At 38.9% G+C, this 13010-nt stretch overlaps 1 non-coding gene across 1 annotated transcript; it reads right to left on the bottom strand.

The window, feature by feature from the left end:
* Positions 1–1614: 1614 nt before the first annotated feature.
* Positions 1615–1686, bottom strand: TRNAP-UGG. The gene has a single exon. It is a non-coding gene; the product is annotated as a tRNA-Pro (tRNA).
* Between the last annotated feature and the right edge of the window lie 11324 nt (positions 1687–13010).

Below are 13010 nucleotides of genomic sequence, written 5' to 3'. Positions count from 1 at the left end.
ACACTCTAGTAAAAACAGGATTCTTTGGAAAAATTCTTTGAATATTGACATTCTTGGTACTCACCCTCGATTCATCACTTTGCTGGTGGGTAACCGGACCACAGGCTCTTGGATTTTTTCAGTAGTTTATAGCAGCCAGAATCACTACTATCGAAGGAAGTTGTTCTCAGACTTATCCTGCCTATCATCCTACCCATGGCTCGTGGCTAGAGTTTTTAACACTGTCACATGTCAAGACGAGGTGAGCAACTCAGACAATTTATCCTCTTCGAGGTGCTCGGAATTCAATGAATGGATATTATGGGAAGGTTTGGTGGACTTAGGATTCACAGGTAAACAGTTTACGTGGAGGAGAGGTGTCAATACTTCAACTTTCAAAGGAGCACGTCTTCACAGAGCACTCAATAACATTGATTGGAAGCTAAAATTCCCAGATGTCACAGTATATCACTTACCAATGGTAGGATCTGATCATTCTCCTCTACTTATAAGAACTAGTTCGCCCATGCAGAGACAAGGAGTGTTGGCTTCAAGTTCAATATAACATGGACCACTCACCCTAATTTTCAGCCTTTTATATAACAAATCTGGAATAAAGATGAATATCTTGAGTTAAATATAATAAAATTTGAATGGCAAAAGCTCTACCGGAATCGAACAGAAATGTCGTTGGAAACATCTTCCATAGGAAGAATCTTTTGCTAGCAAGAATGAGTGAAGTTTTGCGTCGCCTGGCTCTCCGTGTATCGCGCTTTGTGGTCGGAGGTTCGTAGATGCGATTTTAAGGGAGAGTAGCGATGTGCTGATACGTAATTCAACAAGAGGAAATGACTTGAATACCACTCTACCCCTCTACTTAACGCCAACTAATTAAACTGATGCATAACGGAACGACCATTGCTGGAACAAATCTGAAAGTCAAGGGTCTATTTTGTCCAAATTAAAAGACGATGACTAATTTTGGAATATCGCAATAGTCGGAGGACCATTGCTGGAATTAACTCTTATATATAACGGAAGGACCATTGCTGGAACAAATATGATAGTCAAGGGTCTACTTGAACCAAATTAAAAGATGATGACTAATTTTGTTAAGTCGCAATGGTCGGATGACCATTGCTGGAATTAACTCTTATATCTACTGTCATGTAATGACACTTTATGATAGTCAAGGGTCTATTTTGTCCAAATTAACAGACAATGACCATTTTTGGAAAATTGTAATAGTAGGAGGAGCATTGCTGGAATTAACTCTTATATCTACTGTCATTTAATGACACTATATGATAGTCAAGGGTCTATTTTGTCTAAATTAAAAGACGATGAATAATTTTGAAAAATCACAATAGTCGGAGCACCATTGCTGGAATTAACTCTTATATCTACTGTCAAGTCGTGTAATGACACTATATGATAAGTAGGGTGTATTTTTTCCAAATTAAAAGACGATGACCAATTTTGGAACGGAGTACCATTGTTGGAATTAACTCTTATATCTACTGTCATGTAATGACACTATATGATAGTCAGGGGTCTATTTTGTCCAAATTAAAAGACGATGACCAATATTGAAAAATCACAATAGAGTGGACTATATTAATGTAGAAAGTAATAGGGGCATTCTAAGAATTGAACTCAGGACCTCTCGCACCCAAAGCGAGAATCATACCACTAGACCAAATGCCCACACTTTAATAAAAACTTGATTATTTAGAAAAATTCTTTGAATATTGGATTTTATCAGTCGTTTATGGCAGCCCGAATCACTACTTGCGAAGGAAGTTGTTCTCAGACTTATCCTGCCTATCATCCTACCCATGGCTCGTGGCTATAGTTTTTAACTCTGTCACATGTCAAGACGAGGTGAGCAACTCAGACAATTTATCCTCTTCGAGGTGCTCGAAATTCAACGAATGGATTTTATGGTAAGGTTTGGTGAACTTAGGATTCACAGGTGAACAGTTTACGTGGATGAGAGGTGTCAATACTTCAACTTTCAAAGGAGCACGTCTTGACAGAGCACTCAGTAACATTGATTGGAAGCTAAAATTCCCAGATGTCACAGTAGATCACTTACCAATGGTAGGATCTGATCATTCTCCTCTACTTATAAGAACTTGTTCGCCCAAGCAGAGACAAGGAGTGTTGGCTTCAGGGTCAATATCGCATGGACCACTCACCCTAATTTTCAGCTTTTTGTACAACAAATCTGGAATAAAGATGATGATCTTGAGTTTAATATAATAAAAGTCCAATGGCAAAAGCTTTATCGGAATGGAACAGTAATGTCTTTGGGAACATCTTCCAAAGGTATAATCGTTTGCTAGCAAGAATAATTGGAGTTTTGCGTCGCCTTGCACTCCGTGCTCGCTTAGAGTTAATCAAACTCGACAGGAAGCTACATTTGGAATTAGATGAAACACTCTACCAAGAAGAACTGGTATGGTTCCAGTGTTCAAGAGATCAGAGGATTGGATCAGTTTCGGAGATCGTAACACGCGTTTCTACCATGTGGCCACCTCGGTGAGGAACAACAAAGCAAGAATCAAGGCTCTGAAAGATGAGGATGACCATTGGATTACGGCAGATGATCAGATTAAAGACCGTGTTCTACAATATTTTATGAAGCGTTTCTCAAAAGAGAAGCCCAGTGGCGCCCAACCGTGAAACTCAAGCCCGACAATAGTTTGGACCTATCCCGTTGTTTTCTTTGTAGTTTCAACTTTGAAACTCAAGCCCACATACTTGTCACTGGAAATAGCCGGTGAAATTTTAATGATCGACACACACAGTGATGTTGAAACGTAAGTTGTAACACAAACGATCTGTAACGCAGTTCGGGCAAACAACCCTAATCTGCAAGGCACTTCTCAATTTGAAAACTTGCCTAAATCCACTAAAAGCTCAATATTTAAAGTACACTGTTTGGAACCTGAGATTATACAATAGAATGATCTTTCCTACCAAACTATTGAAACCCAAACACATGACCTACTTTCTAGGGGAATTTAGTATCCTATTCTCAAAGACTCTCGTACCTCACAAGATTAATGTTGAATGCTTGAGTTCTACAATAAAGGACAACCACTATTTATAGTAGCTACTCCTAACAGATTCGTGAATAACAAAGCTATTCCTAATCAGACTAGAACTAGAAAAACTTCAATAACAATTCCCTTTAGAACTAGTATTCTTCGATAACTACTCCTCTTAAACTTGGTATTCTTTTATAAGGTTGGAATTCTTTTTGCACATAACTTTGACAAAACACTTTGAGTCAACAATCTCCCCCTTTGTCAAATTTTTGGCAAAAACCTTGGTCTCATAGTGGCTTGATTTATGATTCTTCTTCCCCTTAATTGATTCCACGTATCTCTCTTATCTGATGAGTGCTGTCTTGAATCATTGTTTGTGACTTCATCATTTTTTTTTTTTCATGACAGCTATAAAGAGAAATTTTTTCCTTTTCGATCGCTCTCAGCCCTAAGGCGGTCCGAAGGCGAATGCTCTCACGCAAAAACACCCCACCAGAGCGATCCTCTCCTTCTATTTCACTAGATCCTCCCATTCCTCGCTTGAGATTGTCACAATTGGAGAGTTTTCCTTCAATCTGGCAGTCTCACCAGTCGCAAAAGTAGATATCGACTGGTCACCTTCTTCGCTAATTTGATCAATCTCCGGGAACAAGTCTCTAATTATCTTCCGATTTGATTTCTGATGATCTATCTGATCGTGTATGGTCAAAGTAAAGGAGCACTTCCTGCCTAGCTTCCTCTACCAATGCAGCAATGCTACCTCATTCAACAAGCCTATCGCAACTTCTTCAACATCAGCCTCACGGTTTAGCCTTGCATTTAGATCAAACAGATGAGCAGAGCCCAGTTCGACATTCTGTCGAACAGGTTGTGTGCCAACAAATCTACTGGTCTTACTACCCCTTTTCGAATCCATCTGGTTTCCATAGTGCTTAACAAGTAGTGATTTGTCAACACTTATCCATTTTTTTCTAATAGTATTAGCATCTTTTGGGATTAGATACAGATACTGATTCCCAGACTTTGTTTGTAACACCCCAGATTTTCGAAACTTTTAAAACTTATATAATGAAGGTAAATTCTCATTAAATCCCAAACAGAGCAGTACTAAACATAAGAATACGGGGTGTTATGCCACATCTGAGCTAGAGAACTCAGATGCACAGGCTAGACTATCTAATTATCCTTAAACAACATCATTACATCATTATGGCACGCATGCCGAATATGAAACTATCTATCTAAGCCTCGGGTCTTCTAGCGCGCTCCGGAGCTAATCGTCTGTGCCTGAAAGCCAAATATATCTGTTCAGCGAATAATGCTGGTAACCCACTCTAACGCGTTGAAATACAGTATAAGTATATATAAGTATATATATATATATATATATATATATATATATATATATATATATATATATATATATATATATATATATATATATATATATATATATATATATATATATATATATATATATATATATATATATATATAAGAAAAGTCATTTTGAAGCAGGAAGATATATCCTAGGAAACTCTAGTTTTAAAACCAAAATAGACTCGACAAATAGGGATAAGCACATTCAACAATTATAACCAAACATGTAAGGATACTAGCATATATCCTATGGGATAAGCACATTCAGCAGTTGTAACCAAGCATGTAAAGATACTAGCATATATCCTATGGTCACGGATTCACTTCATCTCATTTATATCATCATTCAACTCGTCACACAAGCACACTTTGTTGGCGCCACAGGACCAATCGCATGCCCATACATGAGGGTCAGCGCATATAGCTCTGACACGGCCCCGCAGCACCCTGCCTCGTATCACAACATGAAGGGGTCGATCGCAACCGACTGATGAACCGCAGCTCATCATAATGTTTGATCGCAACCAAACAGTGGACCGCAGCCCAAGAATGATCATCTGACCGCAACCAGGAATATGAACCGCAGCTCATGTAAAACGTTTGATCGCAACCAAACGGTGGACCGCAGCCCGAGAGTGTAATTCTGACTGCAGCCAGTTTCTGAACCGCAGCTCAGGAATAACCAATTTGATCGCAACCAAATTGGGGTATCATGCACACATAACACATAGCAAGCACATGCAACTCATATTAACACATTGGGAAAGGGGAGAAAACGTATAAAGAAACCTATGCGTGGTCATCCACAAACTAGGAATAGTCCTAAGGGGTTCATACTTCTTTCACCTAGGCCAACGGGATACCAATTCAACTAGCATGCGATATATAAGACTCATTTATCATACGAACGGTACACGAAACATTAAACTAGACTTAGGCACGATAAACGAAGTCCGTTGGTGTAACACCCTGTGTTACGACCCCTAAAACCAATTAATCATTTAACCAATTACCCAAAAGAAAGAATTAAATTACAATAATTAATTAGGAAGAGGCCCATCATAGTCCGTGGGTCCTCACCTCTACACCCAACCCCTAGTCCTAAAAGGAATAGAGTTAGCAAGCCCATAGTATTTGGACCGTAATTAGGACTCTTAGATATATAAATAGGGGACATAGGAGGCACCTAGAACCCATACCACAATAATCTCTCACCACACAAGGAGCTCCAATAATTCCCCTAGGAGAAATCAAGAAAGAAGGAAGACTTAAAGAAAGACCCTTCATAGCCAAGGAAATTAATTAAGGCTAAGAGGTAACCCATGTCTCAACAAACCTATTTTCTTAGGTATGATATCCATCTTAGGCATCCCCCTATATTCTTGTGTCTTGATGAATTGTTTATGATATTGATGATGTGATCTTGATAATTGGTGATATGGTTTTATCTTGATAATCTTGATGATGATAAGGGTTTCTTGATAATTGTGTGGTATTCTTGAGGAATTCGGATTCTTGATAATTATATGATATTCTTGATGAATTGTATTGGTTCTTGATGTTAAGGGATGAATTACGTTCTTGATGATTTAAATATAATTAGAGCCCTAGGATGTATCGTGAAACTCGTGGGGTGTTATTCTTGATATATTGGGTGGGAATTCGCATGTTTCGATGTTAATTATGTTTAGAAAGCATGATAGGATATGTGCCGTATGTTTCTTGCTTTTGATCCGTTAATTGTCTACGTGTTGTCATCAATTGCGTTTAAAGGTGTCTAAGCATGGTTTCGGGTTCCACAAAGGTTCCCGGGGCGTTATTTGTGAAAAAGAGTCAGTGGGGGGTAGGGGACCCGCCACCTACCTGCGGCCAGATTTGACGTCGCCGGCCCCCGTTTGATGTTCCCCCGACCCCCGTGGTGTCCCAACGGACTCCGTATATCGTGCCTATGTCTAGTTTGATGTTCGGGTACCATTCTTAGGTTGAATGAGTCTTATATATTACATGCTAGTTGAATCGGTATCCCGTTGGCCTAGGTGTAAGAAGTATGAACCCCTTAGGATTGTTCTTAGTATGTGGATGATCACGCATAGGTTTCATTATACGATTTCTCCCCCTGCCCAATATGTCAATGTGGGTTGCATGTGCTTGCTATGTGTTATGTGTGCATGATACCCCAATTTGGTTGCGATCAAATTGGTTATTCCTGAGCTGCGGTTCAGAAGCTGGCTGCGGTCAGATTTACACTCCCGGGCTGCGGTCCACCGTTTGGTTGCGATCAAACGTTTTACATGAGTTGCGGTTCATATTCCTGGCAGCAGTCAGATCTTGGGCTGCGGTCCACTGTTTGGTTGCGATCAAACATTATGATGAGCTGCGGTTCATCGGTCGGTTGCGATCGACCCCTCCGTGTTGCGATACGGGGCAGGGTGCTGCGGGGCCGTGTCAGAGCTATATGCGTTGACCCTCATGTATGGGCATGCGATTGGTCCTGTGACGCCATCAAAGTGTGCTATGTGATGAGATATGGATGGTTTGATGTTATGAATGTTATGGTGTGGAATCGTGACCATAGGATACATACTAGTAAACCGTATATGATTGGTTATGATTATTGTTTGTGCTTATCTCTATCTGTCGAAGTCTGTTCCCTATACTCGTGAATTGTATATGCTTGGTTATGACTGTTGACTGTCCTTATCCCTATCTGTCGAGTGTATTTCCCGTTTTAAAAGCTAGAGTTTCTTAGGATATATCTTCATACTTCAAAATGGTTTTTCTTATATCTATGTATATATCTATATGTACTGTATTTCAACGCGTTGGAGTGGGTTACCAGCATCTCTCGCTGAATAGATGTTGTTAGGAATAAAGTGTAATGGTTTTGATATGCCAAATTTGTATTTGTAGATCCCCCAATTTTATTTCTAGGTCTAGTAGAGTCTTAAACCGTGATCGGGAAATTATTTAATTATGAAAAGAGAAAAACAGAGGAAGATGGATGAAAATAGAAGAAGAAGATATAAAGCCGAAAATCAAGAATTTGTCTGGAGAAAATGACAAATTGAAGAAGAAGATGAATGATACAATATTCACGTCGCTACTACTCAAAGAAGATATCCCAGAAGAATTTTCGTGAAGAAAATTAATATTGGAAGAATGCATGAAATTGACTTGGAGATCAAGCATCTATGGAAAGAAAGAAGTACATCAAATATGATTGGAGATTTAATCAAAAGTTGTACGGACGAAGTGGATGATGCTTGATATATTGTCCGAAATGGCTCAAGTTTGAAACTCACCATCAACAACTTTACAAGGTAAAATTTGAGAAGTCAAATTAAATTAATCTGATGGAGTTGGGCGCTAGTTTAAGCTTTGGGCGCCAATTACAAGTGGAAATTGGGAAGCAATTGCACTTGGGAGCCTTGGGAGCTAGTTCGAAGCAATCGAAATTGGGAGCTAGTTCGAATACCAGGAGAAGTCAACAGGGAAGCAATTGAAAGCACCAGGAGCAGTTGGGTGTCAATTACAAAGGAGAAATTCAAATTGGGTGGAAGTTCAAAGCCAGTTTGAAGTCTGAGAACACCCAAGCTCCAAATTGGGTGGAAGTTCAAAGCCAGTTTGAAGTCTGAGAACACCCAAGCTCCAAATTGGGTGGAAGTTCAAAGCCAGTTTGAAGTCTGAGAACACCCAAGGAGAAATTCAAATTGGGTGGAAGTTCAAAGCCAGTTTGAAGTCTGAGAACACCCAGACGTGAGAATGAAGATGAACTTACAGCGAAAATATTCTCACAAGGAAAAAATACTAGTTTTAACTAGTATGGGATTAAATTGATGAATATTTTTAAATCCCAAAGATACAAAGACCACTTCAGAGCTGATCAGAGAAGCCATTCTACACCAAAACCGAGACCCAGATATTTCCACTCAACGTAAAACCAGAGGAATATCAGATGAAGTTTGGGAGCTCATTTACATGGAGATGAAACTCCATCAACGGCTAGCTTATCTCTTTCTGACATTTTTGCAGAAGATAAGATAAGATCTCTGACAAAAGATACAAGATTTCAAAAATGAGAGCGTCTCTTTCCAACGGACAGATTCTCATTACCAGCTATAAAATGATGAAGATATGAAGACTTGAAGAAGGGGAACTCACGAACAAGAGAGCAGAAAATTCGAATCCATCAAAGGGATCGAATAGAGCAATTAAGCTTGAAAGAGCATAGAGCAAAAATCTCATTTGGTACAGAGCATACCAAAAATCTTCAAGTGAGAAGTGAGAAAAGAAAAAGAACTCAGAGAGCTTCAAAAGAGAAATATTCTGAGAGTTCTTAAACAGAGCAAAGCAGAGCAAAAATATCAGTGCTTTACTTGATATATTCAAAGAGAGAAAACACTCAGAGCTATCAAGAGAAATCATTCCAGAGTGTTTATCTTCATCAAAGAGACCTGCGCATCATTGAAGATCATCTACAGAGTCTCAGAAGTTGGAAGCAAGACAACACTTGTTTTGGAGCAAAACAAGAGAAGGGAGGAAAGTAGCACGGAGCTGTGAAATCCTGGATTGTCACCCGGAGCTGTGTGATCCGAAGTAGCAGTGTCGGAGACACTGGGCGTGATTGGTGTGGGCTTGGTGATCAAAGCACCAGATCACGGGATACGTTTCTACCGGAGTGTGGAAGACGGGGGGAAAGTAACGCGGAGTCGTGAAATCCTGGGATAGTAGCGCGGCGACGTGAAACCCGAAGCAGCAGTGTGGTGTCACTGGGCGTGATTAGTGCGGGCTTTGTGATCAAAGCACTAGATCATGGAAATTCATTGTATCTTGGAACCAAGGAGTGGTAGATATAGTGAATTGGCTCTTGGAGAAAAGAGCAAGTGGAGTAGGAGGATTACACCACCTCGCGAACCACTATAATTGTCTTGTGTTCTTTACTGCTTTCTTTACATAATGCTCTTTATATATTTGCCCTCACGAAGATATACTGCTCACACAATCTCACACACACTTTATGTTTATTTATTTCCGCTGTGTACCATACTCTAACAATCTAGTTAAGAGTTTTGGTTTATCTCTGTCTTAGCATTTGTTGTGCTGTGCGAAAAAGTTTGAAAGTCTATTCACCCCCCCCCCCCTCTAGACTTTCACCCTACCTCTTTTGGGACCAACAATTGGTATCAGAGCGGGCTGTCTATTTAGGCCAAATTGCTATCTAAGCACGTGCCTAACTGGGTCAACCGTTTCTGACTGCTAGACAGATCCATTCTACAAGTGAGTGAATTGGATTAATCTTTCATATCTCTCGTGATGATGATGAAGAAAGATTTAGCTCAAAATCTATTATTCTCTCTTGATAAATTTGATGATTGGAAAGTTCATATGCAGGTACACTTATCGGCTTTACACGATGAAATGTGGGAAGTTATTTCCACTGGCCCTATCGAAATATTAAAAGTCAATACGGCGTTTGTTATATCCCCGGATGCTCCACAGTACGTACAAAAGCCAAAACCGGAATGGACATCGGACGATAGAACGCGGAATAATCTTGACAATATTGCCAAGGATATTCTATTCAAAGCCGTTGATGATACAATATTTCCGAAGATCCGAAAGTGTGCCACTGCCAAAGAAATATGGGAAACTCTCATCAAGATTGGCGAAGGAGATGAACAAGAAAAGGATAATCTCACAATCGCCATGAAGAAGTTTGAAGATTTCAAAATGCTCTCAAATGAAAGTGTTGCAGACATGGAAGCTCAAATGATCAAAGTTCTTGGAGAGATTAGTGATATTGGCAAAAATATTAGCCAAAAAGAAATTAATCTCAAAATTCTACGGGGCTTACCATCTGCATGGGATATGAAGGTTACGGCTATGCGCGATCACCGAGATCTAAGAATGTTGTCAACAGACAAATTATTTAGTGATCTAAAAGCATATGAGTTCGAAATGAAGGCCAAAGATGATGATGTACATGAAGCTCGAAATTCTGCTCTAATGGCCGAACAACCGTCAACCTCCAGGTCAGTAGAAAATAATGTTGATTTTATGACTGATGAACAATTTGCTCTTTTTGTCAAAAAGTTTAGAAGGTTTATGCGAAAAGGAGACAACAAAAATTCTGCTCGTGGAAAATTCATCTCTCGCATAACACAAGAAGAAAAAGTCGAAGAAAATAAGGATTTGTGCTACAATTGCCGCAAACCCGGACATTTTAAAACAAATTGTCCGTATCCGATCGTTAGCAAGTATCAAGGCAAAAATGTTGAATCTACGCCGAACAAATCTGAAAACAAAAGGTTCAAGCGCGACAAAAGAAAAGCTCTCGTTGGCAACGAACCAAACGAAAATGATGATTCGGAGGATTCATCATCAAGCGATGAAAGTTCATATTCGGATGATGATACGGCGCTAATATGCAAATCAATTGAGTTGAGTACAAGTGAAGATTGTCTTATGGCTCTTGACGCAGAGGAAGAAGAGGTAACATCTAATTCTTTCAATTCTGTTAATTCTTCTTTTTCTCGTGAATCTATTGACAATCTAATGCGAGAATGTCAAGAGATTATGCTCACTCATCCTCAACTCAATGAGCGCAATAATATTCTAATTCTTGAAAAAGAAGAAATGAATAAAAAATTGCAAGATGCTTTACTTGAAGTGAGTAAATTGAAGAATGAAAATATTCATCTTCAAGAAGAGTGTAAAGCTAGAGAGGTTAGAGAACATAATCTTAGAGCTACTATTGCTACGTTCACTAATTCGTCTAAAATTATAGATGAAATGGTGAGCATGCAAAAGCCATCAGGAGATAGAACCGGAATTGGTTATGACTCCACATGTTCCTAAACCCCTCAAAATCTGACTAATTCTACTACTACTTTAAATAATAAAGTTCAAGTGGTAAAATTTGTTAAAAGTCAGAATAGCACGATGAGACAAGGACTTGGCTATCAATCAAACGCAAAGTTGAATGTTGAAAGGCCGAAACAAGTTTATACTACGGCAAAGCAACAAAAATTCTACAAGCAAAGATATGCCAAAGAGTCATGTGCAAAAAGATTTCATAGAAAAGAGGGAAGCTTTTCTAGAAATAAAGTTGGGAGATTTCATCCCACTCAAAAAGATTGGTTGTGTAATAGATGTAATGCTTTTTATAGACCAAAGCAACCATTCTTTTTCCAAGTGCCAAAATATAAAAATAATTTTCAAAGCCCGGCGCCAAAAATATTTTCTAATGTGAGTTATGATTATCGTGTCTCTAATGGTTACAAATCGCCTCATCTTAATTCAATAAGATCAAGGTGGGTTTAGTTACCAAAAATCACTAACAGTAAAGGACCCAAGCAAGTATGGGTACCTAAAGTTAATTAATCTTTTTTGCAGGATGTTTGGTACATCGATAGTGGTTGCTCACGCCACATGACTAGAAATAAATCATATCTAGTTAATTTCAAAGAAATCGATGGACCAAAAGTTATATTCGGAGGAAATCAAAATTATGGAATTACAAAAGGAGTTGGCACGATCAAGAAAAATGGTTTGAAGATTGAAGATGTTTCTTTCGTTGAAGGATTAAAATTTAATTTGTTGAGCACTAGTCAATTTTGTGATAAAGGCTATCTTGTAGAATTTTCTAAAGATAATTGCCTAATCAAAAATGAGCTCACAAATGAGATTATTTTATCTGGAAAACGGCGAAAGAATATGTATGTTGTTGATTGGAGCACAAGCAAAGATTCAGTGTGCTTAATGGCCAGAAATTCGAATGAAGCTAATTGGGAATGGCACAGAAAGCTCAACCACTTAAACTTCAAGACCATCAATCAGCTTGCAAAGAAGAATCTAGTAGAAGGCTTGCCAGATATTATCTTCAAGAAGGACCAAGTGTGTGATGCATGCCAACGCGGAAAGCAAATCAAATCATCATTCAAATCAAAGACACACGAGTCAACGTCAAGACCGCTAAGCTTACTACATATGGACTTATTTGGAACGGTTGATCCAATAAGTGTAAGTGGTAAGAAATATACTCTCGTTGTTGTTGATGATTTTTCCAGGTACACTTGGACCGTGTTTATAAAGAAGAAAAATGAAGTTGAGCAAGTTCTACCGAAGCTGTTGAAGCAACTACAAAATGAGAAAGAATTGCAAATATCAAAAATACGAACGGATCGCGGAACTGAGTTCGTGAATGGTGTTATACAAGCTTTTTGCAATTCACATGGAATTTCTCATCAATTATCTGCCGCAAGAACACCGCAACAAAACGGTGTTATCGAAAGAAGAAACCGGACGCTCAAAGAAGCCGCACGAGTGATGATTAGTGCTGCCGGTCTCCCGAAACGATATTGGGCGGAAGCTATCAACACTGCTTGTTACACGCAAAATCGAAGCATGATCCATAAGCTTATGCAGAATAAATTCGAAATGAGCATGATGGGTGAATTGAATTACTTCTTGCGCTTACAAGTCAAACAACTGAAAGAAGGAGTATTCATCAATCAAGCAAAGTACACCCGCGACTTGATAAAGAAGTTTGGCCTTGATGGAAAATCATCGATCAAAATTTCAATGAGCACATCA

Source organism: Ipomoea nil, unplaced genomic scaffold, assembly GCF_001879475.1.
Source record: "Ipomoea nil cultivar Tokyo-kokei standard unplaced genomic scaffold, Asagao_1.1 scaffold1694, whole genome shotgun sequence".
NCBI classification, from domain to species: domain Eukaryota; kingdom Viridiplantae; phylum Streptophyta; class Magnoliopsida; order Solanales; family Convolvulaceae; genus Ipomoea; species Ipomoea nil.
The sequence above is the reverse complement of the archived record's forward strand: the minus strand, read 5'-3'. Positions and strand labels throughout refer to the sequence as shown.